The following is a 23,316-nucleotide window of genomic DNA, read 5'->3' as shown; positions in this document are numbered from 1 at the left end:
CGCCGGTTCATCAGGAGACCCCAAGGCTGAGCTGGTGTTACAGCCTCCGGTGCCTGGGGTGGGATTGCCCAGGACAGGTGGGGACTGTCCCCAGTGTGATGGGCTCGACAAGGGTCAACTGTGAGGCTGGGGGAAGTATAAGGGCCTGCTCAGGGCAGAGCTCCTGACCCCAAAGGGTGGCCCCAGTGGGCAGTGAGGCCCCGGGTCGGGTGTGGGGGAGCACAGAGTGGAGTCAGCACGGAGACCAGCGGTCACTCCTCCTGCTGCTCTGTCCCCAGGGCTGGGGGGACCCAGGAAGGAGAGAAAGAGGCGCAGGGAGGAAAGTAGGGAGCGTGCTGGACAGCCAGGGAGCGTGGCCTGGGCACTGGGCACTGGGAGAAGGAGAGGGCAGAAGGGCCAAGGACCTGAAACACTGAGGTGGGTCCGGGTGTCCTGAGGGGCAGAGACCCGGGCCCTGCGAGTGGGCGGTGGGACCCTCTGATGAGGTCAGGGGCTTCTGGTCCTTCTCCGTGTGTCCCCGTGGTGGTGGGGAGGGAGCCCAGGGCCAGCAGGCAGGTGGACGCCAGTTCTTGAGCTGTCTCTAGGGTGAGGGCCTGACCCGGAAGCACTAGGACTCAGTCCTTGACCTTCCCCCACCTCCAGGCATCTCTGCAAGTCTTCCCTGCTCTCTACTTAGAAACCTGTCTCTACACAGGGAATTCCTAATTTTAATAGTTGCTTTAGCCTTCTCTCTTTATCAAGAGAAACAACTTTCTTTTCTTTTCTCATTTTGTTCTTGCATTTGGGTCACACCCAGCGATGCTCAGGGGTCCCTCTTGACTCTACACTCAGAAATTTCTCCCGGCAATACTGGGGGCAGACATGGGTGCTGGGAAGCCAGCGGAGTCAGGGGCGTGCACGGCAGGTGCCTCAAATGCTGTCTGACCTCTCCAGCTCTTTCCCTTTCTATTTTATTCATTCCACTTATTTTCCTAATTCTTTTGCCTTTTCATTTTTTATTGACATGTTCAGCTGTTGTTTGTTTTTCATTTATTTTAATTCATTCATTTATTTTTCAATTTTTAGTTTTAGAAAGTTGTTCACATAATTTATTACCTTCAATATTTCTTTTATTTTTTATTTTTTTGCTTTTTGGTCCACACCCAGCGATGCTCAGGGGTTACTCCTGGCTTTGCACTCAGGAATTATTCCTAGCGGTGATTGGGGGACAATATGGAATGCCAGGGAATGAACCCGGATCAGCCGCATACAAGGCAAATACCCTATTCGCTGTATTATCACTTCAACCCCTACCTTCAATATTTCAACGCCAACCCCCCCTACCATTACACCTTCCCACCACCATTACTTTGAATATTCCCACCACTACCCAAGCCTACCCCAAAGGCAGATGCTAAATAAGATATCTTGTAGTGCTTGTTATGAATAATTCACTAAACATGATCCAAAAAGGTTTTCTTAGAGGAAAGTGTGTGAGAATAATTGTAACTCACCTTGGAGCCATTAAGCCCCTGTATAAGAGATCCCTAATGTGTTGTTACAGGTTGAGCCTTGTGTGCAAATATATATAGATTTTTTTTTGATGAAGATCGCTTTCAATTATACATTCCATTAAATGTGGTGTACTACTCTTGCTATATCATTGGCATATAGTATGAGATATTTGGAATTCTAAAATTTAAATAGGTGATAGAACTGGAGTTAAACTTTTTTTTTATTTTAAGTTTTTATTTCATTGAATCACCGTGAAAAAAATTACAAAGCTTTCAGGTTTAAGTCTTAGGCATATACTGATTAAATCCCCATCCTTTCACCAGTGCACAGGTTCTACCACCAAGAACCCCAACCCTCTCCCACCCACCCCCCACGTAAGTAACTAATGATCTTCACTTTATTCTCTCTATACTTTGAATACATTCAATATTTCAATAGAGAACTCAATATTATAGTTTGGAATTTTCCCCCAACAATCAGGCCTGCTGAAAAGGCATCATTTAATAATTTCTTCTCATTGCTGAGAGTGAGGACTCTGAGTCCTGGGGTTTGGGTTTCTGATATTTTAACTCGGTTCACAGTCTAGATGCATTTCTGCAAGAAGCCGCTCTGGGTGCCAAAATGGGTTAGAAGACCTCTCGATCATAGTCTTTAGGATCAGAGGGTCCATTTCTCGCGCTGCAGTGGGGTTAAACTTTTAACTAGATCGTGATTATGGAATCCAGAGGCATCTCTGCAGAGTGTTGCTCTCTCTCTTTTTTTAAATTTTTTATTGAGTCACCATGTGGAGAGTTACAAAGTTGTCAGGTTTAAATCTCAGTTATACAATGCTCGAATACCCATCCCATCACCAGTGCACATATTGCACCACCAAGAATCCCAGTATAGTTCCACCCCGTCCCCCCACACCCCTAACCCCCCCACGCCCCTAGCTCCCCCACCCTTAGCCCCCCGCCTGTGAAACTAATAAATTTTACTTTACTTTCACTTTGATTGCATACAATATTTCAACAAAACTCACTATTATTGTTTGGAGAGTCTCTCCCCTAAAGTCAGACCTGCTGAAAAGGAAGCATTAGATAATTTGTTTTCCATTGCTGAGGATGAAGAGGTATGAGGTCGAGTGACCACACTTAGCGGCCTCTCGGTTTTGGGTTTCTGTATTTTAGTATTTTAGTAACTAAGTCCAGAGAGATATCTGCCAGAAGTTGCATCGTTGCCAACTTGTACTTCTCAGTTACATTATATTCCACATATGAGTGCAATCTTTCTATGTCTGTCTCTTTCTTTCTGACTCATTTCACTCAACATGATACTTTCCATGTTGATCCATTTATATGCAAATTTCATGACTTCATGTTTTCTGCCGGCTACATAGTATTCCATTGTGTAGATGTACCAGAGTTTCTTTAACCAGTCATCTGTTTTGGGGCACTCTGGTTTTTTCCAGATTCTGGCTATTGTAAACAGTGCTGCAATGAACATAGAAATACATATGCCATCTCTACTATACCGTTTTGCCTCTCCGGGATATATTCCCAGGAGTGGTATTGCTGGGTCAAATGGAAGCTCAATTTCTAATTTTTTGAGAATCTTCCATATTGTTTCCCAAAAGGGCTGAACCAGTCGGCATTCCCACCAGCAGTGAAGAAGAGTCCCTTTCTCCCCACATCCACGCCAACACCGGTTGATTTTGTTTTTTGGGATGTGGGCCAGTGTCTGGGCTGTGAGATGATATCTCATGGTTGTTTTGATCTGAATTTCCCTGATGATTAGTGATGTGGAACATTTTCTCGTGTGCCTCTGAGCCATTCGGATTTCTTCTTTAGGAAAGTTTCTGTTCATTTCATCACCCCATTTTTTGATCGGGTTGGCAGTTTTCTTCTTGTGGAGTTCAACCAGTGCATTGTATATCCTTGTTATCAACCCTTTATCGGATGGGTATTGCATAAATATCCTTTCCCATTCTGTAGATTGTCTTTGTACTTTGGTCACTGTTTCTCTTGAGGTGCAGAAGCTTCTTAGTTTGAGATAGTCCCATTTATGTATCTCTGTTTTCACTTGCTTGGCCAGTGGCGTGTCAGCTTTGAAGATACCTTTGGCTTCAATGTCGTGGAGGGTTTTGCCGACCTTGTCTACAATGTACCTTAGGGATTCTGGTCTGAGGTTGAGGTCCTTAATCCATTTTGATCTGACTTTTGTACATGGTGATAGGTGGAGGTGTAAGCCCACAAGAGAGTGTTGCTCTCTTCCAAGATTTATTTGTGAGTCTCTGGATCATGGCAATTAATGACCTTATATGGTGCCAGAGGCAGTTTGTGGGCATGACTACCAGGCTCCCGGAAGCACAGGGAGATGGGGGCAGGGTGTCCATACCTGACTTTGTGTGAGCCTGGAGATTTAGCCACACAACCCACATTCCTGAGTTTTTCAGCTGATTTGTTCTCATGGATGAGGCTCATTCCAAGCCTGTGGAGATGGGCTGTGAGCATGGTGGCAATTGGGTTCTGGAGTTTGCAGCTGCCGGGGTTCTGTTGAGGCAGGTGGATGGATTCACCCATCCCCTCAGGTGTTATATTTGTACCTAATCAAATTTTATGAAACTGTTTAGCTAAATGTTAAAAAGATGAATGCACCTGAAAGTCTTTCACAGGAAATAAAAATGATCTGAAATGATTTTGGTTTGATATCCCTGATACATCCTGATATAATTGGATAATATAAAATGTAGATCATAGAAAAGTATAAAGACATTTTATATTTAAAAAAACAAAACAGGGGACTGGAGAGAGAGCACATGGTAAGGTGTTTGCCTTGCACGTGCCCAACCCGGGTTCGATTCCCAGCATCCCATATGGTCCCCAGAGCACCGCAGGGGTACTTCCTGAGTGCATAGCTAGGAGTAACCCCTGTGCTTTGTTGGGTATGACCCAAAAAGAAAAAAAAATGCGTTTAGGAGTAGAGCGTTGAATGCATGATGTCCGGGGTGTAATACTTAGCTCAGAGAAAAGAGAGGGGCTGGAGCGAACGTACAGTGGGTAAGACACTTGCCTTCCATGTGTCTGACCCAGGTTGAATCACCCCATAGGGTCCCTCAAGCCTGCCAGGAGTGATACCTGAATGCAGAGCAAGGAGTAAAACCTGAGTACTGCTGGGAGTGACCCAAACAAACAACAACAACAAAAGAAATAGAAATGAGATATTAAAAAAAGAGGAAGGAAGAAGGAAGGAAGGAAGGAAGGAAGGAAGGAAGGAAGGAAGGAAAGAAGGGAGGGAAGGAGGAAGACAAAGATGTTTCCATCTGAGATGATCCAAAGTTCTAGAATCAGTGTTTAACATCCTGATATTTATCAAAATATACATTTAAAATATAAAAATTTTTAAATTTATTTTCTGTTGTGGTGCTGGGAATGGAATCCAGAACCTCACAAATGCAAGGTGCTCTCCTACTGATCCCGTCTGCCGTCCCCAAATATGCTTTAAAATCGCAATATTTTATGCTATGTGAAAGATATATCTTTTAAAAGTAAAAAAAATCCAAAAATGTTGTTGTTGTTTTTGGACCCACCCCGCAATGTCAGGGCTCGAGCTCAGGCATGACTCCTGGCAAGAAATGAATCACTTAGGTAATAAAAAATGACCCCCAATATTAATACACTATAAAATAGATATCATTCTGAGTAGTTCACTCAGGAGAAACAAAATGTCTTCTTTTGTAAATTATTAATAAAATAGAATAAAATATTACTATTCACGGGTAAATGTTGACATAATCAAGAAACTTTCCCTAGCCAAGAATTTGTTGTTTTGTTTTGTTATGTTTTGTTTTGTCTGGGGGCCAGACCTGGTGATGCTCAGGAAAACTCCCAACCTGCCCTCAGGAATCTCCCCTGGCAGTACTGGGGTTCGAGCCCAGTCCTGCAGGGCTGCTAAGGGACAGGCTGAAGTGTCCATGTACAGCGGGTCTGGGCCGCCAGGCAGGGGTCATCACTGCTCAGAGTCACAGTCTTGGAGTCTCTGAGGCCCATATGGGGTCCAGAGTTCCGGGAAGGACAGAAGGGACTGGGGCAGGTGGGTATGGGCGGGGAGGGGTGGGGCAGTCCACGTGCCCATGGTGGTGCTGCCGGCGCTGGGAGGTGACAGGCTCGTGCATTTGTCTCCAGGCTCAGCTGCTCTCACGGGACCCGTAGTAGCTGTCGGTCAAGCTGGAGGCACCTTGGCAGTGACCTGTGCGTATGATGCCGGATATGAGAGGGACCTGAAGTGGTGGTGCCGAGAGGAGGACCTCGGTGGCTGTCGGAACCCTGTAGAAACCAATGGAACAGAAGAGGCGGTGAGGAAGGACCGAGTGACCATCAGGGACGACCAGAGTCAGCACAGGCTCACCGTGACCATGGAGCAGCTCAGGGACAATGACGCGGGAAGGTACTGGTGTGGGATTCAGAGAAAGAAACATAAACTGAAGTTCCTGATCAGAGTGACCATCAGCCCAGGTAGGCGACTGCGTCCTTGTCACAAGTCCCACAGACCCTGCTCGGATTTCTCCCCAGGCCCCTCTCGTGTAATCATCGGTCGCTCTGCGGGGACTGTCCTGGGTCTGAGACCTGGCCTCATGCCATGTGGACACAGGGTGGGGGAGGGGTTTCTCTGCGATGCTCAAGGGTTCCCCCACTCTGGGTGCCCCCGCCCTCTCTGGGCTCAGCATTCTCTGCCCAGCTTAGGGCTAGCCGGGCCCAGAGCCGGGAAACTCCCGGGGACACAAGGACATGGGAATCCTCTTCCAGGGAGGGGGCCCAGGACCTGCCAGTGGTCGGTGCTGGGTCCCTTGCCTGGGACATCAATGACTCCCTCCTGGAACCCCTGCACATGGGCTTCCAGGGAGCATACTGCAGAGTTGGGGGGCCAGGGCTCCCCAGGGTCTGCAGGAGGCATTGCGGGGGTAAGGGGTAAGCTGGGGCCTGATGCTTATCGGCCTCTGCACGGCCGTGTCATCCCGGAATCTCCCAGGGCGCGGAGCCCTGTGCGGGCAGCAGAGCCCAAGCCTGAGACCTGGGGGAGGGGCTGGCTGGAGCAAGGAGGCTCCCCGGAGTCTCTTGGCCTTGACCCCACGCTGAGCCTCCCCTGCATTGGCTGAGAGTGTCCCCAAGGGAGGCCCTGCCCAGCATGGGGCTGAGTCTCAGGGGACAGGGCACAATCCGGGGCTGAGGAATCTGGGAGGTGTCACCCAGAGGCAGCAGCAGTGGGAGGATGGGACACTCGGGGGTCCACCTAGCCCGGCCCGAGCCTCCTGCAACTAACAGTTCCTGATCCTGAGTCCAGCACACCCGCTTGCTGAAGGGCCGGGAGGTGGGGGTGAGGCTGGTCGCCCCTTCCAGCCTCAGCCCTGAGCCCACAGTTCCTGCCACCATGGGCTGACTAGAGAACAAGCCTGTCTGTGCCAGCTGGTCTGTCTGTCCACAGCAAACACAGGACCGACCACCACGGCCACTTTCTCCAGCAATGCGCCCACAGGACCCGACACCCTGGAGGAGAACGCAGGCTCCCCCAACGAGACCCGTCACACCAGTAAGGCCGGGTAAGCTCCTCAGATGCTGCAGACCACACACCCGACTGCCCATCAGGGCCACTTTGTAGCCGGGTTCAGGCCAGAGTTTATCCACCCCCCTCCCTCGAGGCTCCCACATAGGTTGGGCTGACCACCACTTCCTGTTGCTCAGTGTCCTGGGGCCCACAGAGAACCCCCCGCACGCTCATGGGTGTCTGGGTACTTTGATCACACCTTTGTCCAAGGTCTGTGTCCTGTCCAGCTCTGGGGGGAGCACGAGACAGACTGGAACCACCAGAGAAGCACCTGGAGAGGGAACGGTTACTCAGGGTCCTGAGGTCACTGGGGTCGACCTGGTCTGCAACAGGAACAACATGGAGATTGGGGCATCCGGATCTCCCAGGCCTGGTGGTCAGCAGCTATGGGGCACTGTCCATTTCCTGGGCTTCTGTACTTGGCCACACCCACTGACCCCATTCCCCAGACTGGGCATAGAGTCCAGGCTTGGTGTGCCCAGCCTCTGAAACTTCTAGAGCAGAGAGGCCTGGCCCCTCCTACTCATGGCCTTGACATGGTGACCCCATGAGGAGATCCCTTTTGCCTCAGAACCCTCAGGTCCCCTCCTCACATGTCCTCATTCTGAGCTTTCCTCCTCCCAATCGCTCAGAAAAAGTGAGCTGAGACCTGCTTCCTCTTCCAGGTCAGCCTTGGAGGCTCCATGAGAGTCTCTGGCCAAGGAGAGAGCATCCGGCCAGCTACAGGGTTCTGGGGCTCAGAGGTCATCAGTGCACCCACCTGATGGGTTCATTGGGCTGAGTGGGGCCCGGGTGACTGAGACCCAGGGGCTGTCCTGGGGGACACTCAGGTGCCCTCACACAGGTGATGGGGCCCAGCAGCTTGGGAGAGGGGCCTGGGAGAGGCCTCACTTCTTGTCACTGTGCCCCCTCAGGTCCCTGATAAGCAGTGTCTACTTCCTGCTCCCGGTCTTCCTAAAGGTGCCCCTGCTGCTGGTCCTGATGGGGGCCGTCTTCGGGGCAAGCTGGTCTCAGAGGGGTGCTAGGAACCAGACAGAGAACCTCCAATCACAGAGCACTGAGGGGCCGCAGAAATCAGGATGACAGACAGAGCCGAGGTCCCCACCCTGCAGGGCCCGGTCCCCACTCCCCAAAACACTGCCCACCTGCGGCTGAGGATTTCCAGGTCCTGCTTGAGAGGAGATGCAGTGGTCAGAGATGGGGTGAAGGAGCAGGAGTCCCCACGCAGGACGCAGAGAAGAGAACGTCTGGCCTTTCCCCGGAACAAGTCCACAGCTTCCAGGGAAATAACACCCGGGAAAGCAGCCTCTGTGGAAAGGGGGACTCGAGGTGACCCCCACCCAGCCTGTCCCTCAGTTACATCCAACTAAACTGTGCCTTCTCGTCTGTCTGTGAACTGACTCCCTCTGGCCTTCCAGAACATGCAGAGAGAATGCCCGCTACTCTCCCGAGCAAAAGGGCTGGACAATGAATCAGCACTCGCGGGGCCAGATGAGTCCAGTTCTTGTCCTTGTTCCGGCGGTCTCACCTCCTTCCTTTAGTCCCGAACAGACTCTTTTTCCCTGGTGCTTAGTTTGGGGTTTGGTTTTGTGGCCACACCCAGCAGTGCTCAGGGCTTCCTCTGGCTCTGTGCTCAGGGGTCACTCCTGGAAGGCTCGGGGGTTCCCTTGGGATGCCGGGGATTGAACCCAGGTCAGCCGCATGCCAACAAGTGCCTTAAGGCCTCTTCCATCTCTCGAACCTGTGAACCTCCTTTCCCCAAGACCCGCTGAGGGATGAGTTAGGTGCCAGCCCCAAGCTGTTTGCCTGGTCTCAGATCTAGGAGGTCACTAGTCACGACGAGCTTCCGTTAGAGCCTGTTTCCATGTTCCCCCAAGGAAAGTTTCCACAGAACAGGCCCCGTCAGGCGTCCCCGCTGCCTGCAGTCCCTGGACCTTCTGGCTCTGCTGCTAACAGTGTCTCTCCCTCCCTCTGGGCCCCCCTAGCAGCTCTGTCCCCACAGTTCCCCACAAAACATGCACACAAGCCAGTCCAGGCTGCAAGGGCCCTCCACCAGGGCTGCAGACCCTGAAGAGCTCCAAGACCCGACACCAGCGCCTCTGAATGCAACATGTGGAAACCGCATCTTTGTTTGGCCGAGAAATGCCCCAAACCCTCAGAAACAGGAAGAGACCTGCGGCCTCCAGAAGGGCTCTGCCGGAAGTTGCCAGCTTCTTGTGGGCAGGTGCTAGTGGCCAATTTGAACTTCTGGTTTCTAGGGCTTTGAAAACTGTCTGTGGCTTTAATCTCCAAATCTAGGAGCGAGTTTGCTTCTAGAAAACTAAGATACAACTTTCCCCTCCGAAGAGAGCTACAGGGCAGACCAGGAATGGGCAGCACTGACTCTCCTTCTCCTCTGGGACCCCCAGGACTCGGTGTGAGAGCTTGTTCCCCATGTGGACCCCGTCTCATCCGCCCCATGCTCACTGCTGCTCTGGACTCCGGAGCTCCCGGGCAGCCAGAGTCAGGGGCGCTGGCAAACACGCTGCTAGCGGGTGTTTCAGTAAAGTCATTTCTTGCTTGTCCGTTTTCTACTGCATAAACTCCAAGGGATCCACCAGCCATAAGACCTGGTTTCCCAGACGGAGTCTCTGAGAATCCCGATCCTCATCGCGATGGGTACAGCTGGGTAAAGGTTGAACCTAGGGTTCCCTCGGCCCATTGGACCACATGCTTGGTCCCTCTTTTGGCTTCATAATAAATGTAAATCATGGGGGCGGAGCTATAGTAGAGCCGGGAGGGCATTTGCCTTGCATACGTGCAATCTGGGTTCAATCCTCAGCATCCCATAGAATGCCCCAACCACCACCAGGAGTAATTCCTGAGTGCAGAGCCAGGTGTAACCCCTGAGCATCGCCGGGTGTGACAAAAAAGCAAAACAAAAAAAACGTAAATCATGAAGATTCCTGAATATTTGTCTCAGGGCCCCACAGAGGAAGAGCAGATGAAGACCCCAAACACTCACCTGATACTATCTCAGACACACACTAACACACACACCCCTCACACTATACACTCATAAACACACCACAGAAACATCTCACACAATCTCACACCACAGACACACACACCTCTCACACCACAAACATGCCCACACACACATACCTCACAGAGCCTGCACAGCTCGCACCACAGGGACATTGGTTAAAGTCTCAGACACACCTTCAGCTCAGACCAGAGACACGCACACCCTCGCACATGCACACACACACATACATATGCCTCAGGCCACAGACGCACATACTTCGGACTATGTTGCAGACACAGACACACTTTATATCAGAGACCAGACTCATACACCTCACACCAAAGAAACACAGTGACACTACACAAAACTCATCTCTCTCTCTCACACACACACACACACCTCACACCACACCTCAGATGCACATTCTTCACCACAGGCCACGACTTCCTGACACCACAAACGGCATACAACACATATCTCACACCATAAGAAAAACACATATTCCAGTCACACCACATACATACATGCCTCATGCCATACTCAAACCTGAAATCATAGCACAAATATAATTTTGTGTCATATGACAATCACACACCTGCATGGCACAGTAAGGTGCAAACTCCTGAGTTCATGCCCAGGGACACAGCTCACATCATGAACAAAGGCACACACCACACACACACACACACACACACACAAACACAGTGCCTCAGACTCTCTCCTCACATGCGACCCACTCAGACACATGCTCCTCACACATGTTCCCCTCAGACGTGTCCCCCAGCCTCTCCTCACCCTGTCCAGATGCTCAGTTCTCAGCACCTGTTTCCCAGCCTGTAGTCTAGGGACCGGTTCCTGTGGAGACCCAGACCCGGCCCTCAGCATCTGCCCCTCAGCCCAGCCTCCCGGTGCTGGATGTGCCTTCCTGAGTGGGGGACACGCGATGCACCTGTGGCAGCAGCACGAGGCGTCAGGAAGGTGACAGAGCAGCTGCAGAGGTGACAGAGTGTGGGCCAGAGCTTCTGACCTGGGTTCTTTGCACCCTTCAGGAGCGAGACCTGGGGAAATCGAGGCAGGAAGAAGCGGGGAGAGGCTGACCGGCACAGTGGCTGTGTGAGCGCTGGGGTGCCAGCACCTAGCAAACTCCTCCACCCACACAGCGGCCAGGGTGAGGGAGAAGATGAAGAGCGTTGGGAGCCCCAGGCTAGAAGCACTTCTCCCAGAAGGCCGGGTCCAGGGTCTGCTGGGTGAGGGGGGTCTGGAGCCCAGGGGTTACCCTCCCCTCAGCCTCCTCAGCCTGTGAGCCGGGCCTGCAGGAGACAGCCCAGGACTCAAGGCCCTCCCCAGGGTTGGGGCCCAGCCAGGCTGGCCTTGGGGCTCTGGCTACAGGCCAGCATGGGAATTGGGTCCCCACCCCCACCCGTGCATCTGTGAGCCTGAGGGTTATACCCGCGCACACACCTCACTCCGCACCTCTGACAGGCTAGAGGTGTGAGGAGAGCTTCACTCAGGGCTGGGGGGCCTGGGCTGAGGACCCTGAGACACTCTCTCCATCTTCCCCTGCTCCTGCCTGGGTTCACTGGGACCAGCTCTCAGGGCCCCGAATCCAGGCCCCGCCATCGCCCTGATAGGGGAACCTGTCACCCTGAGCCCTTGCCTTTCTTCGCTGGGACCCCCTGGGCGTCCGCTGTCCCATCTCCCCCATCAGGGCATCACCCCATCCCCAAGTGAGGCCTCACGGGCCAGTGCTTTTTGGGACCCGGACATCGCTGTGGCCCTTGATCGACCCCCAGCACTAGGAGTCTCCAGTGGATGGTCCCGGAGGGCCTGGAGGGAAAGAAAGGCCCCCCGCACCCAGGGCCAGGCTTCAGGGGGCGGAGAGAGACCAGGGCAGTAGCCGGGCCCAGGAGGGCTCTGGGCTGTGTCAGCAGGCTGAGGAATATCCCACCAGGAGCTGCCGCTAAGCTGGGTCCAGGTAAGGGCTGATGTGGAGGTGGGTCCTGAACGGCCCCCGATGGCCCAGCTAAGGGCTGTGTCTAGAATGTTCTGCCAGCTTCGGCCTCTTGGAATCCTCCCCTGGACACGGCCCTGAGCAGCCTGCGTGGACACAGCTCTGATATCCAGAGGGTTTTAGTCATGTTCAGCCAGGGGGAGGCCCAGGAGATAGGGCAGCAGGAGAGCCTGGTGGGGGGGTGACTGTCCCGGGTGCGGTGCCCTGAGGGCATAGCTCCTGCCACCAGCCTGCCCACGAGGCCTTCTTTATCCTGAACGATCCTGGCCTTGGTTTACATGCTCACACAGGCCTTCCATGAAGGTTCTGGAAGCCCCAGTCCATCCTCTCTTCCCGGCAGCCCACTGTCATGGTAGGTGGCCCTTGTCCACAAGTCCCTGACGGACCCTGGGGTCCTAGACCCTTTTTATTACTGCACCCGGAAGAGCCCGGTGTCCCGCGTAGCCTGGCAGGCAGCCCTTACCATGAAGCTGATGCCAGAGGATCCTCCAACCCCTTCTTTCCTGGTGTGGGCAGAAGCCTCAGGAACCCCTGCCTGGCAGGATTGTGTCAAGTCAGGGTCCCGGGGACAAGGATTCCTGTGAGCATACGGGTCATCGGAGTCGAGCCCACAGCTCTGGGAGGGTCTCACTGTCCCAGCCCTGCAGTCATTCTCTATTCCTGTCCAATCCCAGGGGGACAGGGCGGGAAGACGGGATCTGAGCAGCTCAGGTGAGGTCAACCCCCTTCTGCTGCGATAAGAGCAGAAGGGGACCCTGCGCCCCCAGCCTCGCTTCTCTCTACCCCAGGATGCCCCCCCACTTCATCCCCATGTGAGTGGCTGCCCGGATATGGGGACTGGACAGGCTTCTTGGCAAGTTCTGACATGGGCCAAGTGCAGACTTGCTGGCCACATCCTGCGGGCAGCCCACAGCCACTCTGCGGGTCTCTGCACAACCCCCCCCCCCCCCCCGCCTGCGCTCTTCCTTCTGAGGCCTGAGGGGCTCACATCTCTCCGGGTCTCTGTTCTCCAATAGGGTACAGACTGGGGACTCGTGCTTGGGGCCAAACAGGAGAAAAACACGTTCCAGGTGGCCCACTGTGCCCCACCGGGGTGTGAGAGAGTTAAGGCTTGTAGCACAGGCCCTACCTGCCACAGCAGATAGTGTGGAGGGCACAGGGGAATGGGGTTGCCACTAGAACACTGCCACCTCTCCAGGAAGGACCCTGACTAGTTTTGGGGGGATTCAGAACACAGAGAATGGATTTGCCCTGAAATGGGCCTGTTGGGCATATTCCCGACACGGACAACCCAGCCATGGCCATTGCCCTGGCCGGGAATCCCTTCCTGGGAGCCCCTTCCCTGCAGTGGGCATTTGACACCAGAGCTCTTCATTCCACTCGTGGGCAGGTATCCACGTTGTTACACTATGACTGCCTAGACCCTAAACATTGGCTCCCATGCACCAGAGCGATAGTCCAGCAAGTGGGCTGCTTGCCTCCATGTGGCTAACCCGTAATCAATCCCTGGTAAACTACATGGTCCCCCGAGCCCACCAGAAGTGATTCCTGGGCTCAGAGCGAGGAATCGGCCTGAGCACTGCCAGGTGTGGCCAAAAGCAAAGAAAATACAGAAACCAAAACCAAACAGGGGCTTCCCTGAAACCCAGTGTTGGAAACTGTGTCAGGGTCCACCATGGCAGGATCCCCAGCCCCCTGCAGGGACAACTGAACAAAAAGGAGGGTCTGCGAATTCCCCAGCCCCAGGACGAGCCCCGAGTTCTCATTCCTAGAGCCATCAAAGCTCCATAGGGACCGTTTCTGAAAAGCGGGTCCTGGTCTGGCCTTGCTCCTTCCCCACCCCCGCCCCAGCCACCTGCTCTGACACTTCAGGGGCCGAGAGTGACTGAAGGAAGAAGCACGCGATAGTGAGGAAGAGAGAGAGCAGAAGGAGGGAGGTGAGGGACTCCACGTGTGCCGCGGGCTGTGTCCACACCCAGCTCCAGGTGAGAGAATGCTGCCGCTCGAGCTCCTACTCCTCCTCCTCTGTAGCCTCTCAGGTGAGTTTGGGCCTGGCCTGGGAGAAGGGACCCTGCCCGGGGTGCCGCTGGGCTCACAACACTTTTTTGGAGTGTCTAGGTCTTAAGGAGGGGGGCCGGTCTGAGTGCAGTGGACCCAGAAAGGGTGAGCTGCAGGGGCTGCACAGGAATCCTCCCGGGCAGAACTCCAGACCCCCAGCGGGTGGCCAGGTGGACAGTGAGGAACCCCAGGTCGGGTCAGGGAGAGCAGTGGAGACAGCACAGAGACCAATGTCCACTCCTCTAGTCTCTCTGTCCCCAGAGGGTGACGGGTGTCCTGGAAGGAGGGGACGGGGTGCAGGAAAGAGAGCTGAGAAAGTGCTGTGCAGTCAGGGAGCCTGCACTGGGCACCGGGAGCAGGTGGGGCAGGCGGGAGGGCCGAGGGCTGGGAACGGCTGGGGTGGCTCATGTTTGTGGCTGTCGGATCTTCCAGAAGAAGAAGGGTGTGGGGGGGTCAACCATCCATGTTCAGAGAAGGCCTGAGATGTCAGTCCCAGGGACCTGGGTACCTTAGGTTCTGGGCAGGTTAAGTGTCTGTGAGGTGACCTTCACCCAGAAAAATTCTTGGGTTCTGAGAGCTGAGAGCTCTGGGCCTCCTCACAGTTGGGATGGTCGACCCCCACACACCTCCCTGTACTTCCAGAAGTCTCAGCAGCTATGTTTAATTCTAATCCCAATGCCAGGTGAGCTCAGCATTCAAAAAGTTCACTTCGTCTGGACCGACTAATTAAAAACTGGATTTTTTCTGGGTGAGTGGCCCCATTCAAGGCCTCATGACAACTCCAGACTCTACAACAGTGACACTCCAGCAGGAGCACACAAATGGGATGGGAGGGCATGAGAACCAACCAATCTCAACTAGAAAAAGCATTAACACTGGAGCTTAACCTGTAAAAACATTTTAATAGACCCTCAGACTAGGACTTAATATCTGCATGGTGTGATACAAAAGTTTTCACTAATTTTCTTCTTTTTTTTTTTTTTTTGCTTTTTGGGTCACACCCAGTGATGCTTAGGGGCTACTCCTGGCTTTGCACTCAGGAATTACTCCTGGCAGTGCTGGGGGGACCATATGGGATGCCGGGGATCAAACCCGGGTCGGCCGCGTGCAAGGCAAACGCCCTACCCGCTGTGCTATCGCTCCGGCCCCTCACTAATTTTCTTCTAAGGGAATATTTTTTTATCCTTTTGTGAGTCATTTGTGGGTAACAAGCAATATAAAATGAATGACTGTGGGCCTGCTGTGGATAAATGCTTGGGGGGTGGTTGGGAAAATGCAGACAATGGTGGAGTGAAGGTGACAGTGGTGGTGGGGTTGATGTTGGAATATTGAATGCCTGGAACCACTCTTCATGAGCCGCTCTGAAAACCACAGTTTTTAAGTAAAGTTTGAGTGAAAAATGTCTCTATGTGGATCAGTGCTGAGGTGTGGACTCTGCCTGGAGCATGGCTATGGCTTTGGTTTGTTGGAAAATTCCAATTTTAATATTATTTCATCATTCATCCTTTATCAGGAGAAAAATATTCTTTTTTTATTCATCCATATGCTCTTCTCCATTCTTTGCATTTTCACTTTTGTATTAATATATCCCAATGTTACTTTTTATTTATTTTAATGTTTTCTATATAGTTGTTCGCAATAGTTTATTATATTCAACATTCCAACACCAATTCCACCACCATGACACCTTCCCACAACTGTATTTAGAATTTTTCTTGCCCCAACATTCAAAGCCTGTCCCCAAAGCAGGACCTAAATAATTTATTTTGTATTCCTTGCTATGAATAATCCACTAACAATGACCCAAAGAAGTTTCCTTAGACGAAAGTGTGTGGGAAGATTGTTGTGTTTCACCTTGGAGCCATTGAGCCCTTCTATAAGAGATTACTAACATGTTGTCACAGGTTGAGTCTTGCATTCTAATATATATATAATTTTTGAAATCAAAACTGGTTGTCTTCTACTTAACACACCGTCAAATATGGTGTGCTACATTTGGAAAAGCAGTGGTGTAGAGTTTGAGATGTCACAGGGGCCATGAATGCAGCCCACGCCCCAAGAATTCTAAGATTTTCACTAGGGTGATACAGCTAGAGTTAAATGTTTCACTGGATGGTGACTTTGGGTCTGGAGGCATCTCTGCAGCATGTTGCTCTCCTCCTCGTTGGAGGTTCATTTGTGAGCCACTAGGTCAGGGTGTTAATGAGCTTATATGGAGCCAGAGGCAATTTGTGGGCATGACTTCCAGAACATGGAGATGGGGGAGGTCACCCAATCCTGACTCTGTGCAAGCCTGGAGATTTCTGTCACAAAACCCACATGACTGGTTTTTCAGCAGTTTCTCTCATGGATGAGGCTCCTCTGAGCCTATAGAGATTGGCCGTGAGCATTGTGGCAATTGTGTTCTGATGTTATATTTAATTCCAGTCAAAATTTCATGAAAATATTGAATTAAATATCAGAAAGAAAAATGCACCTGGAAATTATTCACAGGAAATAAAAATGACCTGAAATTATTTTAATTTCAGCTCCCTTTAAAGACGATATAATTGAATAATATGAAATATAGAAAATATAGAAGTATTGAGACTCATATTTCTTAAATAAAAACACAGAGATTTGGGGATGTGGCTTAGTGATAGAGTACTTGCCTTGAATGTGTCAGGTCCTGGGACTAATGTTTGGCTCATAAAGAAAAGGAATGAGGAAAGAAAGAAAGAAAGAAAAAAGTAGAATGAAAGGGAGGAAGGAAGGGAGGGAGAAAGGAATTACTGCATATTCTAACTGCTGTGTAAAACTGAAAGCTGAGGGGCTGAAGCAATAGCACAGCGGGTAGGGCATTTGCCTTGCACTTGGCTAATCCAGGTTCAATTCCCAGCATCCCACAAGGTCCCCTGAGCACCACCAGGAGTGATTCCTGAGTGCAGAGCCAGGAGTAACCCCTGAGCATCGCTGGGTGTGACCCAAAAGGCAAAAAGAAAAAGTGAAAGCAGAGTTCAAAAATAAATTCTTGTTAAATAAAATTAGCACATGAGTCAGCAACTTTACAATTCCTCTATTATAGGGTCTGAAGCAAGAGTACGGCAGGTAGGGTGCTTTCCTTGTGCAACGCCAACACTGGTTTGGTCCCTGGCACCCCATATGTTCCCCACACCACCAGGCTGAATCCTGAGCACAGAGCGAGGAGTAAGCCCTGAGCAGTGCTGGGTGCTTTGCAAAAGATATCTCATTTTTAATTGTGGGGAAAATATCCTTTTTTGATTTTTGCATTTTGTTTATTTGATCTCTGCCCATACCTAGTTGTGCTCAAGGATAATCCTTTCTATTTTAAAAATTATTTATTTATTTATTTATTCTTGGATTTTGGGGTCAGACCCGGCAATGCTCAGGGTTTTCTCCTGGCTCTGTACCCAAGAATTACTACTGACAATGCTCAGTGGTCCATATGGGGAGCCAGGGATTGATCCCACGTGACCTCATGCAAGGCAAAGCCCTTTCTGCTCTACTATCGCTCTGGCCCCTCAGTGCTTACTCTTAACTCTGTGCTCTGGGATCACTCCTGGTGGGGATACAGGATACCGCAGATCAAAACCCAGGCCAGCCGTGTGCAAAGCAAGCACCCAGCCTGAAGCACTGTTATTCTGGCCCAAAGGAGCAAATCTTTTTTTTTTTGGGGGGGGGGGCGGTGGGGGGTTAGGGGAGGCACACGGAGCGATGCTCAGGGGTAACTCCTGGCTCTGTACTCAGGAATCACATATGGAAGTACTCGGGGCCATATGGGATGTGGAATATGAATCTGGGATGGCCGCGTGAAGGTAAACACCCTTTCCGCTGTGCTGTCACTCGGGGTCCCAAAGAGCAAATTCTTAGCCTTAACTGTGCTTCATTGAATCCAGAAAGAGATTATCAGATTTCATTTGGGAAGAGATAGGATATATTCTTTTTTTTTTAATTTCTGGGTTTCACCCAGCAATGCTCAGGTTTTACTCCTGGCTCTGCACTCAGGGATTACTATTGGCGGTGTTGGGGGACTGATGGGATGCTGGGGGTCGAACCCAGGTGGGCTGCATGCAAGGCAAATGCCCTCCCAACTCTCCTGTCACTCTGGTCCCAAGAGATATTCTCACAGAAAATGAAAGGAATCAATTTAAATGTGAGAGAAATTAGTAATTTAGATGATAAGAGACAATAGTACCAACTGAATCTGAAAACAACTTGAATGCATGAAGAGGTTAAAAAATAAAGAAATCCTTCATCAGAAAAGAGATCAGTACAAGTAGAAAAATGTATAATTACAATAGTCAGAAGTTTTCATGATAAATCATATTTGAGTATATTTTCAAAATTTTGTGCTAATAATAGTCTATGAAAGGTCTAGAGAGATATCACAGCGGGTAAGTTGCTCGCCTTGAACAGTCTTGGCTCTGTTCACTCTCCGCACCACCTGTGATTCCCTGAGCCCTGCCAGGAGGGATCCCTGAGCACAGAGCCAGGAGTAAGCCCTGAGTGCAGTTGGGTGTGGCCCCCAAACAATCTCCCCAAATGACAATAACAATACTCCATAAAATAGATAATCCTGGGGGAGGCAATAACAGTAGAATAGACCCAGGATCGACAACAACTAAAACACTTCAATACTAATATTCATGCGGAAAAATAAAATATTAACCAAATCAAGGAATTTGCCCAGTAAAGAATTGGTGCAAGGCCAGTGACGTCGCTCAGTGCAGAGCATTTGCCATGACGTGAGGTCCGGGGTTCCATGGCGAGCGACAGCAAGAAAGAGCTGGTCCAAGAGCTCTGGGATAATCCTGCAGGGTCTAAGGAAACAACGACTCCTCCGTTCTCTGGACATCTGCGCTCCCGGCCTATGCAGACGTCATCTTCAGGATGCTGCAAAATGAGCAGCTCTAATGCCAACCTCGCAAAGACAGAGGAAGGGAATGACAGGCTGAGCTCACTCAGGGACAGATCTGGAGCGGGGTGTGACCGCTGGGTGCAAGCACTGATGGACTGTCCCCTCGTATGCATAGTGAGGGGCTGGAGAGATAGCACAGTGGGTAGGGCGTTTGCCTTGCATGCAGCCGACCCGGGTTCAAATCCCAGCCTCCCATATGGTCCCCTGAGCATGGCCAGGGGTAATTCCTGAGTGCAGAGCCAGGAGTAACCCCTGTGCATCGCCAGGTGTGACCCAAAAAGCAAAAAAAAAATGCATAGGGACCCATTCATTTTTAAAACATTAAAATAGAATAATATAAAACTTTTAAATTTTTATCAAGAAGAATTTTTTTACTATACTCACATGGTTTACTAAGTAGTTCCTAATACAGATGTTTTGGGGATCAGTGTTCCAACACCAATCCCACCACCAGTGTGACCTGCCCTCCACCAGTGTCCCCCAGTTTCCCACCCACTACCCCAGCCTGCCCCGTGTGGGCACGAGTAAATTTACTTCAAATCATTTATCATAACACAAAGAGAAGAAGAATGAGCAAACCTTAGAAGGGTAGGAGTCACTTTGTGGCGACTGTTCTCTCACACTGGGGTTAGTAAAGCTGCCATCCAAGGCTGTGCCCAGCTGGTTGCTGCTGACTAAGTCTCTAGGTACTGATCAGGCCACTGAGCTGGGGCTTCTGGGCAACTTTTTCATCAGCCTCTCTGGGACCCTGTGGGCCGACAGCACTGTGGGATTCTGAGGTCCGGGAGCTTCATTGTGGAGCGATGTGGGGGCTGGGCAGCTTGATGAGGGTCAGCTCTGGAGCTGGGGGGGAGGGAGTGGAGGTGGTGGAGCTGCTGGGACTTCAGGCAGAAAGGGGAATTTTCACACCCCCATTCCGAGAAACCTCCCCAGTTCTCTGCCCAGAACAGTCTACCTGGGAAGGCTCGGTGGCACCATGTTCATTTGGAGACTTGGTGCTGGGCCAGTTCTCTGCCCATGACGTGGCCCAGAGTGACCCATTCACACCTCTGCTACTGTTGTCATTTCTGGTCAAGTTTCCAGCAAACAGACCCACACAATGCCCAGTGTCCGGCCACTCCATCACAGTAGAATAATCTAGAACCACAGGACCCACATCCTGTAAAGGGACAGAAGCTGTGTGGGAGGGGCCTGTATCCGTGGGGTCCCCAAACTCCCAGGTGGTGGTTCCAGAGCTGCCCAAGGCTGACAGGGCATCTCAGGACCCCGCTGTCTGCAGAACATTCCGGAAAGGAAAGAAGCCTTTCCGTGGCCCTGAACCTTCAGATGAGTCAGAGAGAGAAAGAGTTTCAGAGGAGAGGCCTCTGCACCCATAATGCCTGCAATGACAGAGGGACGGTTCAGCATCAAGATGGACATAGGGAGCCGGGACACCCCAAGTGATACACACAGAGAATTCCCCTGGGGGCCAAAGCAGTTCCTGGAAACCAGGGCCCTGGGGAGGCGGGTTCCACAGCACACGGGGCAGCGGGCACTGAGCCATGGGGGGACTTCAAGGGTGTCTATGAAGACGGTTTACCATCAACCCAGGAAAGACCACCGTGACCACTGGGAAGAGCCACCAATCCCAGGGAGGTGTGGCTATAGCCACTCGTGCTCCTGTCACCAGAGCAAAAGCATCATCCGTGACCCACCACCCATCACCCTCCATCCTTCATCTTTCAGAGACAGGGCACGGGCCCCGCCAGCCCAGTGCTGTGCTAAGGGACAGGCAGAAGTGCCCATGTGTAGCGGGTCTGGGCCACCGGGCAGGGGCCGTCACTGCTCAGGGTCATGGTCTTGAGTCTCTGAGGCCCATATGGGGTTTTGTGGTTCCGGAGAGGACAGAGGGGGGACTGGGGGAGGCACGTGTCCCGAGGCAGGGAGGGATGGTGCGAGTCCTCATGCCCGGTGGTGGCGCTGCCCACACTGGGAGGTGACAGGCTCATGCATTTGTCTCCAGGCTCAGCTGCTCTCAAGGGACCCAGAGAAGTTGTCGGTCAACCTGGAGGCTCCGTGACTGTGACCTGTGACTATGGCCCCCGGTATAAATGGAACCAGAAGTGGTGGTGCCGAGGTGTGACCCCGAATGCCTGTTGGTACTGGGTAGAAACCTCTAGAGCAGAGCCTGTGGTGAGGAAGGACCGGGTGACCATCAGGGACGACCAGAGTCAGCACAGGTTCACCGTGACCATGGAGCAGCTCATGGACAGTGACGCGGGCATGTACTGGTGCGGGATTGAGAGAGTGGGACATTATGTGGGGTTCCAGGTCAGAGTGACCATCAGCCCATGTAGGTGATCTTGTCCATGTCACGAGTCCCCAGGTCCTCTTGATACTCCCCGTGTCCCTCTCCTGTCCCCGTCAGTCACTCTGGGGGAACTGTCCTGGAGCTGAGTCCTGGCCTCAGGCCCATGTGGTCATGGGGGGTGGGGGGCGGGTAGAGGGACTTTTCTGCAATGCTCTGGGCTCTCCCCAGCCCAGGTGCCCCCACTCTCTCTGGGCTCAGTGCTCTCTGTGAGAGCAGAGCCGCCTGTGACCTGGTCTCTCTGTCCATCTCCAACCCTAGCCTCGACCACCACAACCGTGGCCACCACAACCACCACAGCCCCCATCGCACCCACGACAGCGGCCAGCACAGAAGAGACCACAGACGCTACGAGTGTGACCAGGGCCCTCTCCAACACCACGTGAGCCAGCCACATGCTCCTCTCTCTGCCGCATCCCTCTGTGTCCACTGCTCCATGGGGACCCCCAGGACTTATCTCTGGACCCTCTGGCTCCTCTAGGTTCCCAGCTGGTGTCCCCTACATTCCCCTCAGCGCCAGTGACACTGAATCTGAAACCAAGACGTGAGTGGGGTGGGAGGCACCCTCAGGGCCTCAAGGGAGATCGCGTCAACGGCTCCTCTCCAGGCTCTGTCCCTGCCAACATTCCTCACCCCTCCCCCCCGCCATGTCTCCTGTCCTACCCCCTGCCCGTGTCCTCTCCAAGGCCCACCCCTGGCGCAGGGCCCGGAGCCCAGGACTCTCCACCTGGACTTGTGGCACACCAAGTCCCCAGTGGTCCAACAGTAGGTGCCGATGGTCTGAGCTGCTGGGGGAGGACCCTTTTTTCAAAGGTGGGAGCACTGCGGGGAGGAACCTGCCACGTGCTGTCTGAGCTGCTGTGTCCACCCATCATGCCTGTCTTTGCTCCTCCCCCCTTTCCCCTCCAGTCCTGTTCTCGCCCTCCCTCCCTTCCTCCCTCCTCCTCCTCTCCCCTTTTCTTTTTCCTTCCTCACCTCGCCTCTTCTTTTCAGTCCTCTCTTCTCCCATCCCCTCTTTTCCCCTACCCTCCCCACTACCATCCTCTCCCTTCCTCTCCTCTTTTCTTCTCTCTCCTCCCCTCCTCTCCTCCACCCTCCTCTTCATTCCTCTGCCATCCTTTTCCATCCTCTTTTCTCTCCCCTCCCCTCCTCTCCTTTCCTCTCCTCTTCTCTCTCCTCATCTTTCCTCTCTCTTCCCTTCTGTCTCACTCTCTTCCCCTCCCTCCTCCCGGTGCATCTTCACCATCTTTTGGGGGGGCTCCAATGGGCAGCAGAGGCTGGTGGTGACAACATGCAGGTCTGCTGCAGCCGGGGGGCGCGGTGGGGGGCTATGGCCCTGCCCCAGGGGCTCAGGTGTGAGGGGTCTATCTTGTTTCCAGGGGCTTCCCTGTCCCCCCGCTCCTCCCCGTCATCTCTGCTGTGTTCCCGCTTCTCCTGTTGGCAGCCGCCCTCCTTGCTTGGAGGAAGCTGAAGCGACAGAGGACAGGTGAGAGCGAGGGTGGGGTGTGTGGGTCTGATGGCAGCAGGGTCGGAGCCATCAGACAGCTGCTTCCCAGGGCTGGGGGCACCGCCCTAAGGCCAGCGCGGGAGGTAGCAGAACCACAGATGGCCATGGAGATAGGCCTATCTCTTCCCCCCACTTCCGCTCTGGTTTCTTCCTGGTTCTCGGGTGGCCTTGGCAGGCGCCAGCATGTGCCCACAGCACCCTCCTGTCGGCTGCTGGTGGCCAAGGAGGGACCAGGATGATACAGGGCACAGCAAACAGTACACAGCAAACACACATGAGTGAGTGCACACACATGCACACATGCACATACATGCACACGCACATACAAGCCATCAAAGCTCCATAGGGACCGTTTCTGAAAAGAGGGTCCTGGTCTGGCCTTGCTCCTTCCTCA

Source organism: Sorex araneus, chromosome 3 (genome assembly GCF_027595985.1).
Source record: "Sorex araneus isolate mSorAra2 chromosome 3, mSorAra2.pri, whole genome shotgun sequence".
NCBI lineage: Eukaryota > Metazoa > Chordata > Mammalia > Eulipotyphla > Soricidae > Sorex > Sorex araneus.
The sequence above is the reverse complement of the archived record's forward strand: the minus strand, read 5'-3'. Positions refer to the sequence as shown.